This window comes from Cydia strobilella, chromosome Z (genome assembly GCF_947568885.1).
Source record: "Cydia strobilella chromosome Z, ilCydStro3.1, whole genome shotgun sequence".
NCBI lineage: Eukaryota > Metazoa > Arthropoda > Insecta > Lepidoptera > Tortricidae > Cydia > Cydia strobilella.
Window position 1 is genome coordinate 33,548,609 of NC_086068.1, and position 12,474 is coordinate 33,561,082.

General features: G+C 40.1%; 1 protein-coding gene across 2 annotated transcripts in view; it reads right to left on the bottom strand.

Annotated features, from left to right (window-relative positions):
* LOC134754311 (kelch domain-containing protein 4) overlaps positions 1 to 12,474 on the bottom strand; it is a 38,098-nt gene that overhangs the window by 24,986 nt on the left and 638 nt on the right. The gene's annotated exons all lie outside the window — the stretch shown is intronic.

Consider the following 12,474-nt stretch of genomic DNA (forward strand, 5'->3'; position numbering starts at 1 on the left):
CAAACTAATGGTTAATGGTTTACAAACCATTAAAATTTAAACCAATTTTTAATGAAAATTAAAAATGTGATTGAAAATTAACAATTAACAAGAAGAAATATCATAATTTTATAAAGGCGTCCAAGGGATCAAAGGTCTGCAAGACTGAACTTGTAAAAGTTTTGAGTATGTATTACTCATCCTCCTTATGAACCCTGGCAGTACCTAGAGGAACTTAGGTTTGGTGCAACATAGGCGCACGCTGTTTTGCTCATCCGACTCGTCTTGATGAACACTTGGGAGAACAGTACTCATGATAGAGCTGACGCTGAACCCTGGCAGTACATAGTGGTGCTCAGGTTTGGTGCAACATAGGCGCACGCTGTTTTGGTAATCCGACTCGTCTTGATGAGCACTTAGGAGAGCAGTACCCATGATAGAGCTGATGCTGAACCCTGGCAGTACCTAGTGGATCTAAGGTTTGGTGCAACATAGGCACGCGCTGTTTAGGTCATCCGACTCGTCTTGATGAGCACTTAGGAGAGCAGTACCCATGGTAGAGCTGATGTTTAACCCTGGCAGTACCTAGTGGATCTAAGGTTTGGTGCAACATAGGCACGCGCTGTTTAGGTCGTCCGACTCGTCTTGATGAGCACTTAGGAGAGCAGTACCCATGATAGAGCTGATGCTGAACCCTGGCAGTACCTAGTGGACCTAAGGTTTGGTGCAACATAGGCACACGCTGTTTTAGTCATCCGACTCGTCTTGATGAGCACTTAGGAGAGCAGTACCCATGATAGAGCTGATGCTGAACCCTGGCAGTACCTAGTGGATCTAAGGTTTGGTGCAACATAGGCACGCGCTGTTTAGGTCATCCGACTCGTCTTGATGAGCACTTAGGAGAGCAGTACCCATGATAGAGCTGATGCTGAACCCTGGCAGTACCTAGTGGATCTAAGGTTTGGTGCAACATAGGCACGCGCTGTTTTGGTCGTCCGACTCGTCTTGATGAGCACTTAGGAGAGCAGTACCCATGATAGAGCTGATGCTGAACCCTGGCAGTACCTAGTGGATCTAAGGTTTGGTGCAACATAGGCACACGCTGTTTTAGTCATCCGACTCGTCTTGATGAGCACTTAGGAGAGCAGCACCCATGATAGAGCTGATGCTGATCCCTGGCAGTACCTAGTGGATCTAGGGTTTGGTGCAACATAGGCACACGCTGTTTTAGTCATCCGACTCGTCTTGATGAGCACTTAGGAGAGCAGCACCCATGATAGAGCTGATGCTGAACCCTGGCAGTACCTAGTGGATCTAGGGTTTGGTGCAACATAGGCACACGCTGTTTTAGTCATCCGACTCGTCTTGATGAGCACTTAGGAGAGCAGCACCCATGATAGAGCTGATGCTGAACCCTGGCAGTACCTAGTGGATCTAGGGTTTGGTGCAACATAGGCACACGCTGTTTTAGTCATCCGACTCGTCTTGATGAGCACTTAGGAGAGCAGCACCCATGATAGAGCTGATGCTGAACCCTGGCAGTACCTAGTGGATCTAGGGTTTGGTGCAACATAGGCACACGCTGTTTTAGTCATCCGACTCGTCTTGATGAGCACTTAGGAGAGCAGCACCCATGATAGAGCTGATGCTGAACCCTGGCAGTACCTAGTGGATCTAGGGTTTGGTGCAACATAGGCACACGCTGTTTTAGTCATCCGACTCGTCTTGATGAGCACTTAGGAGAGCAGCACCCATGATAGAGCTGATGCTGAACCCTGGCAGTACCTAGTGGATCTAGGGTTTGGTGCAACATAGGCACGCGCTGTTTTCAACTGAACCTTTAAACACAGGTAAATAAAAAAATATATAAAAAGCAACAATCAACTTTACATATAAAAAATGTACTTCCACTATTCCACTATGTACCGCCAGGGTTCAGCATCAGCTCTATCATGGGTACTGCTCTCCCAAGTGCTCATCAAGACGAGTCGGATGACCAAAACAGCGCGTGCCTATGTTGCACCAAACCTTAGTTCCACTATGTACTGCCAGGGTTCAGCATCAGCTCTACCATGGGTACCGCTCTCCTAAGTGCTCATCAATACGAGTCGGCTAAAACAGCGTGTATCTATGTCGCACCAAACCTTAGATCCACTAGGTCCTGCCAGGGTTCAGCATCAGCTCTATCATGGATACTGCTCTCCTAAGTGCTCATCAAGACGAGTCGGATGACCAAAACAGCGCGTGCCTATGTTGCACCCAACCTTAGATCCACTAGGTAGTGCCAGGGTTCAGCATCAGCTCTATCATGGGTACTGCTCTCCTAAGTGCTCATCAAGACGAGTCGGATGACCAAAACAGCGCGTGCCTATGTTGCACCAAACCTTAGTTCCACTTTGTACTGCCAGGGTTCAGCATCAGCTCTATCATGGATAACCGCTCTCCTAAGTGCTCATCAAGACGAGTCGGGTGACTAAAACAGCGTGTGCCTATGTTGCACCAAACCTTAGATCCACTAGGGACTGCCAGGGTTCAGCATCAGCTCCATTATGGGTACTGCTCTCCTAAGTGCTCATCAAGACGAGTCGGATGACCAAAACAGCGCGTGCCTATGTTGCACCAAACCTTAGTTCCACTTTGTACTGCCAGGGTTCAGCATCAGCTCTATCATGGATACTGCTCTCCTAAGTGCTCATCAAGACGAGTCGGATGACCAAAACAGCGCGTGCCTATGTTGCACCCAACCTTAGATCCACTAGGTAGTGCCAGGGTTCAGCATCAGCTCTATCATGGGTACTGCTCTCCTAAGTGCTCATCAAGACGAGTCGGATGACCAAAACAGCGCGTGCCTATGTTGCACCAAACCTTAGTTCCACTTTGTACTGCCAGGGTTCAGCATCAGCTCTATCATGGATAACCGCTCTCCTAAGTGCTCATCAAGACGAGTCGGGTGACTAAAACAGCGTGTGCCTATGTTGCACCAAACCTTAGATCCACTAGGGACTGCCAGGGTTCAGCATCAGCTCCATTATGGGTACTGCTCTCCTAAGTGCTCATCAAGACGAGTCGGGTGACTAAAACAGCGTGTGCCTATGTTGCACGAAACCTTAGATCCACTAGGTACTGCCAGGGTTCAGCATCAGCTCTATCATGGGTACTGCTCTCCTAAGTGCTCATCAAGACGAGTCGGATGACTAAAACAGCGTGTGCCTATGTTGCACCAAATCTTAGTTCCGCTAAGTACTGCCAGGGTTCAGCATCAGCTCTATCATGGGTACTGCTCTCCTAAGTGCTCATCAAGACGAGTCGGGTGACTAAAACAGCGTGTGCCTATGTTGCACCAAACCTTAGATCCACTAGGTAGTGCCAGGGTTCAGCATCAGCTCTATTATGGGTACTGCTCTCCTAAGAGCTCATCAAGACGAGTCGGGTGACTAAAACAGCGTGTGCCTATGTTGCATCAAACCTTAGATCCACTAGGTACTGCCAGGGTTTAGCATCAGCTCTATCATGGGTACTGCTCTCCTAAGTGCTCATCAAGACGAGTCGGGTGACTAAAACAGCGTGTGCCTATGTTGCACCAAACCTAAGTTCCACTAGGGACTGCCAGGGTTCAGCATCAGCTCTATCATGGGTACTGCTCTCCTAAGTGCTCATCAAGACGATTCAATTGACCAAAACCGCGTATGTCTGTGTTGCACCAAACCAGAATTCCACTAGGTAGTAGGTAGGTACTGCTACTACTGCCAGGGTTCAGTCAGGGTCATTTTGCTGTCTCATTTTAAAATATCACGAATGTAATTTTATTAGACGTTAATGCAATTGAGAGTAATTCTAATTAATTTTTTGAAACAGTATGGCCATTGAAGTTAATCCGAATTAAAGTTAATGGCCATTAACTTCAATGGCCATTAACGTCTCAAAAATTTAATCCGAATTAACTTTAATCCGAATTAACTTTAATGCAATTGGTTAATGGCGGAACTAATGGTTAATAAAATTGATCAATGGTTAATTAAAATTAATAATTACGGCCAACACTGCCATTTACCAAAATTATTTTGTAATGGATCGTGTTCATTGATATTGCTATGATATGAATAGTCATATCATAGCAATACATACACATATTATAAATACGAAAGTCTGTCTGTCTGTTTGTCTTTCTGTCTGTGTGTTGCCTCTTCACGCTTAAACCGCTGAATCTATTTAGATGAAATTTGGCATAGAGATAGGTTGAGTCCCTGAGAAGGACATAGGATAGTTTTTATCCCGAAAATCATCCCTTAAGAAAGTAAAAAGCGGGGTGGAATTGAGATAATTAATGAAGTGTCTGCTAATTTGTGTGCATAATATGCTCAAATTGAATTATTGCTATGAGAATTTTTCCAGGCGCTACTTTAGCTGCTGTTACTAAGACCACGCAGACGAAGTCGCGGGCAAAAGCTAGTAGACATATATTTGCGAAAACAGCACAGCAAAATACGCTGCAAGCATAACTATTATCTGTACTGAATGTTTCAAAATACATAGCTAGGTGAAGAAATAACCCCATATTTGTAATAATAAAGTTAATTTTTAATGTCCGACCGAAACATGTTTTTTTGCCGAGATCGAAGGTTCAGCTTTGGCTTATTTTTAGCTGAAACCGAAACTTTAGTAGACTTGTTAAAATCGTTGAAAAAATGTCATAAAACCGCTTTTATACACATATTAACCCATTCAGAGCCAGCGGCTCAGCTTATGGGTCATGCTCAAACAGTTCTGCTAGACCGCGGGCCAGGAACAGAATTGAACAGATTTCCATGACCAATCGCCTCCCGGGCGAAAACTCGTATAGTGGTTAACGGCCATACGAGTTTTCGCCCGGGAGGCGATGTCTGACGAAATTTGCGCCTGGCTCGCGGTCCATGCAGGGCCAGTGACTCGCATGTGAGTCCTGAATAAATTCTGATTTAAACAAACGAAACTTAATTTGTCGTAATAACGTAAGTATCATATAAGCTAACAAACATTTTAAAAAGGTATATTAGATATCCCCCTATCCTATTAGGGATGTATTACAAGGGAAATATTATATTTAGTCACGATTTATTCGTTGGCGACATTACACTCCTCCTGTGCTGTTTAGTGATTTCGTATTTTGTGACCTTGGCTATGGATTACCGGAATTTGAACTCGCCTAACCTGACCAACTGTGCTATGAACTGGACCTCGAATCTGCTTCTCGATCGGAAATCGAGGAATGGGTCTAATTTAACATCCAAGATTGTTAAATAGAGTCAGACTTAGCTAAGTTGCCAGCGATTTTGATAGCACAGGCTGGGTGAAATAAGGCCATAAAAAAGGCTGTTTGAGTGTTATTTTAAACGTCAATTTTCTACGAAATTATCACGTTTAACTTAACACTTGCACAGGCTGGGCTATCAAAATCGCTGCCAACTTAGTTTGGTCTGACATTAATAGCTTGTAGAAAGTAAAAATGTTAATTCCTAGATTCAAACTGCAATAATTAGTTTTTTTTTGATAGGCACAGAAAAAAAGTAGTATAAATGTTGTTCAACTGACCGGCTTCATAAACGGCGATTTATTTACCGTGCGCGCCAGGCTCGAGAACCATAAGCTGAGTCATACGTTTTAGCTAAAAACGGTTTGTATGGTGGCCCGGCGTATTGAGTACGCTCGGCGGTTCTTGGCCATGAATGGGTTAAGACTAGGGAATGCGGTTCCGGTACTGTTCCCAGAACAGGGACTGACATTTCCGGTACTGGGAAAGAACCGGGATTTCCCGGTACTTCGGTACTTTTCGGTACTGAGTATTTACTGCTGTATTTTTTGTTAAATGATCAATTATGTGAAACTGAAGATTAAGAACCAATTTTGTGTAATTCAGAAAAGAACAAAATAATGAAAATTTACACAAGCAAAAATCACAATTATGTACCTAACCTTTCTTACTTTATTCAATAATTTTCGTAAAATGTGAAATTTTACGCACAAGATCTATAAAAAAATATGTCATAAACTATAATTTTAATAATTAATAAATGGAAAAAAAATTAACGTCGTTAATTTATTTATTTATTTTATTTATTTAAACTTTATTGCACGATATAAAATTGTACAAAAGGCGGACTTAATGCCTTAAGGCATTCTCTACCAGTCAACCATTGGGTCAAACAGAAACGTGTAGTTAGTGCAGGATTGTAGAAAGCGAGAGGAAATATGAAACACAAATCAAATTATTCTAAACAATATATATTTTGTTTATACACTTACACATATAAGAATAATAACAATATATACCTATATATATACAAACATGCATACATACATACATATATAAATAAATATTGTATTATGTACCCAAGTATACAAGTAACATGCGGATCATTTATTTTTAAGCGAGTTAGAGAGGTGCTTACGTAATTTTCTTTTAAAAGAAAATTTGCTCTGTGCTTGCCTTAAAGGAAGAGGGAGATCGTTCCAAAGACGAATTGCCTGAAGGGCGAAAGAGTTGGAAACAAAGCCAGTGCGGTGATGGGGAATGGTCAGTTTCAGACTTCGAGATGTACGCAACTCGCAACCGGGACGTGGTGCTACAAAATTGAATTTAGATTTAAGGTAACCAGGAGCGGCAGGATCAAATAATATAGAGTAAAGGGTACAGAGAATTTTTAGTGACCTGCGTTCACGGATGGGAAGCCAGTTCAGTTTGCGGCGGAAGGCCGATACGTGATCGTATTTACGAAGTCCATATATGAACCTAATGCAACTATTCAGAAGTCTGTCTAGTTTGTTGAGTAACTCCTGGCTTATATTAGAGTAACACACATCTGCATAATCAATCACGGGCAACACCAATGCCTGAATAATAAGAGTTTTTGTGCTAACTGGGAGAGAGTTCTTGAACTTAATTCACTAATCAAGAGAAATAGTGTACTTATATTATTTTCTTTCTTCACTCATTAACTTTTGTAGATTTTCACGAAGGCGTTCTCTTTTTGTGTCATATTCCTTGAGTGAAATTTCCCGAGATTTATTAGGCAGCGGTTGACCAGCTCCTTCAGAGGTGTCAAATCGAGAGATATGGTAAACTTTTTAAAAGGAACTTGTCGAGTGCAACCATGCGACGAATTCTGTCGTTTATGTTATTTTTGGGTTCACAATCAAATTCATTAAGTATATCTTACAGTCGTAAGCTTCACGTTCATGAGTAGTTGGCATTGGGAAAAGGTCTGTGTGCAAAGAATCATCTCTTGTACTGGGTCCTGGTTGTGGGTCTGGCTGCACGTCAAGGACAATTGTTATTAAATCCTTGCGTAATCCACTAGTTGATCCACCTAACTTTTTTAAAAATTTACCGCACTTATGTGTGTAGTTTTTTTTTCTTTTTCACATAATGTACACGCGAATAATAAGAAAAATAAAATAATTTAAATATCAAAAAGTACGTTCGGATTGGCCCCTAATCTTTATTTCTTTGTTTTAATTTACATATGTGCCATTTTTAACCAAAAGGGTACTTATTGTCGGTTGTCAGTAAGGCGCTATTTCCATATAGCTTCAATTAGAAATCAACCTTATCGACAAGCGACAATGTGGTACCTTTTGATTGAAAACGTCACATATATACACCATTAAACTAAAACAGCTACAATACTTATAATAAGTATTTATCTGACTACTTGAGCCTGACTGTCGAGGTAGTTATCGCGCCAAGCCCAAATCGTAGCCGGAGAATACCGAGCGAGACAAACCTTGGGAAGCCGAGACTGCGAAGAGTACTACACGGATGCTACGGAGATTACGCGCCAAATTTTAAAGTGATTTAATGCGGTTTACTTTAGAAATTTCTCAGTACCGAAAAGTACCGAAGAACCGGGATTTTCATTACCAGAACCGGTACCCGAAAAATTGAAATTTCCCGGGAATTCCCGGTACCGAAAGTGTTAAGACTGCGTCGACCGTCCAGTGGCGTCCTCATTAGGGGAATTGGGTTTTTTAATGAACCATTTAATAAAATTTCTTTGTATGTAAATCAGTATATAAGTTGTTGTTGTCCTACTTGTTTCCTAACTTATGGTCTTGTCGCCAGCGGCGGCTGGTGATTATATATTATGAGTGTTCACTGTCACAGTAAATTAACCAATGTCAATTAACCGACACAAAATACGGTCATTGAACTCTCGCTTATATATAATAGATTTTCGCTATTACGAATATCTTGACGACCGATAGACGCCAACTGCAGTTCATTTTACAAATGGATTCTAGGTTGTGAATGTTGTTTTAAAATTTTATGGAAATATGTGCTAAATTGTTAACACATCGGCTTCGGTCCAAGCAAACTCACCGCACAGACGTCGCCCAGCCCTTCCGCGCCCGCTAAGTAAGGTAGGTAACACGAAAAACTAAAATACCTAAGTTACTTTTATCACAGCGACATAACACAACCACGGTGTTTTTGCATATTGATCTGATTTAAAGACATATAAGTTTTTGTTTTTGACGAACATTGTTACGAAAGTTCAAGGTCTTCCTTTTATATTGAACTCGAGTCGATTTTGTAAACTTTTTTCACATTCTCCCGTTAAATTCATTCATTTTTAAACACCTCACAACAAACAAATTATGTGCAGTTACTGTTTAAACTCTTGGTTAATTATTTATAATGAAAAAATGCCAAAATTCCATTCAAGCGCGTACTTTAAAATTGACTACTAACTAAGGTCTGTTTACAGGAGCGAGCTGTCACTTTTTTTGCCATACTAAATTGAACCTTATCACCGAGCCAGAAAGGTGTTCGTACCAGACTAGAGAAAACGGTCCACATGAGATAGCAAAAGTGGGTCGCGGTGTCCCACTCGCACATGTTGCCAATGTTAAAAAAATACCATTTTGGTAGTATTTATATCAATAACTACTAAAATTAAATACCTTCTTATATTATTTAAGTGCTATATTCAGAGTGCGGTTTTGATATTTTTTACGTAATTTGTAAATAGTTATATTATTAGTCAATTAATAGTCAATATTATTAACTGATTTAACCAAGCATGTGCGCAACAAAAAATACATTAATTTTAATAATGGTAGATATTGTAGTAACTTTGAATATTAATTGGTATCCCCTACTTGATAAACAAATTTTTAAAATACATGAATGGCGGCGCTCAAGATTTATTTGCGAAATAAAGTATAAAATGGGTAAAAGATATTGTGTGAAAGGTTGCAGAAGTGAAAGTTTTGTTGATTGTGGTATATCTTTTCACAGGTAAACCCCAACTATTAAAGTTTACGATAAAAATACAAGAAAACACTGTCAAACTCATTAGGGTGACTATGATGTCGGCACGATGTGAATCGGCCTTACAGAGTTCTTATTACCTACGTACTTACTTAAAGTAAAAATAAGTTTACCTAAATAAGTATATCTTTATTTTGGCATGCTTAATTATTTGGTTGATAGATAGATAGATAGATAGATAGATAAATGATTTATTTGTGCACGTAATGAGAGCTATATAATTGCCAAAATTTAAATCCAAAATCCTTAAATATTACAGACACATTTATACATAATATTCTATATAAGTCTTTTCCGTCAGTACACGAAGGCGGCAAATTAAAAAAAAATGGTGCAATTAACTACGATGACGCTTAAAGAATAGCTGAAGTGTGCAAAAGAGAAGCCATTACGTATATGAACATACCATGAGTGCGAAAGAGGCAGACTACAAATGAAAAAAGTGACCATTTTTAGGGTTCCGTACCCAAAGGGTAAAAACGGGACCCTATCACTAAGACTCCGCTGTCCGTCTGTCTGTCATCAGTAACAGCTTTTATAACGACTAAATTAAGTAAGGTTTTGAGAAGCGTTTTACAGAGGAGAAAAAAACTATATCCATTCTCTCTGACTTCCTATGCATGAATGAAAAAAGATCTTGGCCAAACTATAAATTTCAACTTATCCTAATATCCCACATACATATGACTTATGGTCACCCTAATTAGAAAGAGATGCAACCGCCCACTTTGACTTCTCATGTGGACACACTTTTTGGCCCGTGTACTCCATCCGGTTTATTAAAATCTAAATCCGTGCTGTTTACAAACAAGTGACAATATGGCGCGCACAATGCGCGCGCATTCGACGAGAGGGCGCAAGGTCAAACGGGCTACGGAGCGCCGCTCCAATTTTACCTCTTTCTTCATAGAAAATCTTCTGTTTCACGTGCGAAACTGTGGCGAAATTTCTCTTTCGCTCTTATTGAATTTCCTATTGATTTTATGTACCAAATCTTTTTCATAGTAGCGCAATCCAAAGCGCTCCGCTTCGCGCGTTACCTATGATTCCTATGAAGTTATAGGAGTAGGCCGAATAGTATAGGCTGTCTATAAACTTATGAATAAAGGTAATTATTTAATTGGTATTGACTTTTGTACGATAGATCTTAAAGAGTAATATATTAATTAGGTACTTTAATTTCATTATGATTATTTATGGGAGTGCACTGCACAAGCACTCCTAAGGCTAGGATTACACTCGTAAGTTTTACTTACGTAAGTAGGGACAAAGCTATTTGCTAGGATGAGATAACGATATTCATATCTCATTCTGTAGTACAGCTGTGTCCCTACTTACGTAAGTAAAACTTACGAGTGTAATCCTGGCCTTAGAAGAAACCGCGCCTGCTTGTCACATAGTTTAGTTTCATAGTATGAAGTACCATGTTAAAAGTTTCGGCCCGGCCGAGTGCCGAGACATGATTTTATGGCCGAAACTAGCCGAATAGAATAGAATAGAATAGAAAAACCGAAACCAAATATTCGGTCGGACACCATAAATTTTATGAAATGAACAAATTAAATTACTAATTTATATCCCTATTAAAAAGTCTAATCTAATATGCATAAACCAGAGGGCCTACTGTCAATATGGAAAAATTGGAAAATCCCTCTAATATGCAAGAGTGATAGAGAGGCAGATAATTATTTCCAATTTTTCAAGTTGGCAGGAGGCCCTTTGATACATACTCGCACTAAACTAATACATACACATAACATAATAGCTTCTGCCCGCAAAATTTATCTGCATGGAATGATGATAATGATTGATAAAAACTACCCTATGTCCTTTCCCAGGCCTCAAGCTATCTCCATACCAAAATCCCTCTTAAAGTTAAGCAGTCTATGTGTGAAGAAGTAACAAACAGTCAGTAATTTGGTGAGCCTATTTTTATCGAATCTGCGTTTTATTGATTCCCCATATAAACTTCCACCCCCTTAAAAACCCATCTCATCTCTATACCAAATTTTATCTAAATTGGTTCAGCGGTTTAAGCATGAAGAGGTAACAGACAGACATACATTCGCATTTATAATTGTAATATGGATATATTAAACATGTTTAATTTAACACTATATATATGCCCTCTGCCAGGGGGGTGTCACTACGCAGTTTAGGTACATTTGGCCGGCGCGCAGTGGGCAGTTTTGGCAGTGGGCTGCCGCTCGGCTCGCACGATAGTCGTGTCAAGTGGCGCTCGCGCAAAATTGGAAATACACAATGGCTTCGAAACCTAAATCTCGATCTAATCCGTATAACAGATATTGTTCTGTCTACGGATGTCTGAATAAACGGAACAACAAGGAAGTTAAAATAACATTTTTTTTAAATTTCGGACGATTATATACGATATTTCGGACGATAACTTTAAACCATTACATTATGTTTACAGAATCAACGTTTGTAATTCCTACACTTGTGACGTTTTCAACTAAAAGGTACCACATTGTCACTTGTTGATAAGGTTGATTTCTAATTGAAGCTATATGGAAATAGCACCTTACTGACAAGCGACAATGAGTACCCTTTTGGTTGAAAATTGCACATTCATCATAAAAATAATAAATCAGTAGGTATAGGCAGGCCTATGGAACTCTCCGCGCGATCTCGGATTTATACCTACAACTCGCTTTTCGCCGGCAGGACTCAAGCTAGCCAGTTGGTTGCCACACGCGCTCACGCACGCACGTCACGCGCGCTATGCCAAAGAAATGTGTTCGTCACGAGTGGAAGGATGCAGAAACAACAAAACAAATAAAAAATATAGTTTTTTCCTCTTTCGGCGGATGAGGAAAAGTAAGTAGACATTCTCAATATACCTACTGTTATTATTTTTACGATAGTTACAAGCTACGTAAGTACTATAAAATTGTTTTAAAAATGTAGGTAATGTTTTTTACGACACATTTATAGCTAGATATCTACCTAAGACACCTAAGTATTTGAAAGAAGCATCGGCAACCCTAGCGTTGTGCACGTTGAAGGTCACTCCATTGTATTTTTGTATAGGTATTAAAACGGTAGGTATTTGCGTTTTCTTTGAGATAAGTATCTGTTCGTAAGAACTATTATATAATCTGTGGTATAGGTACAAAAACTTGTCAAGTGACAACCCTGTGCTGACACTCGCAGAGAAGATTCAC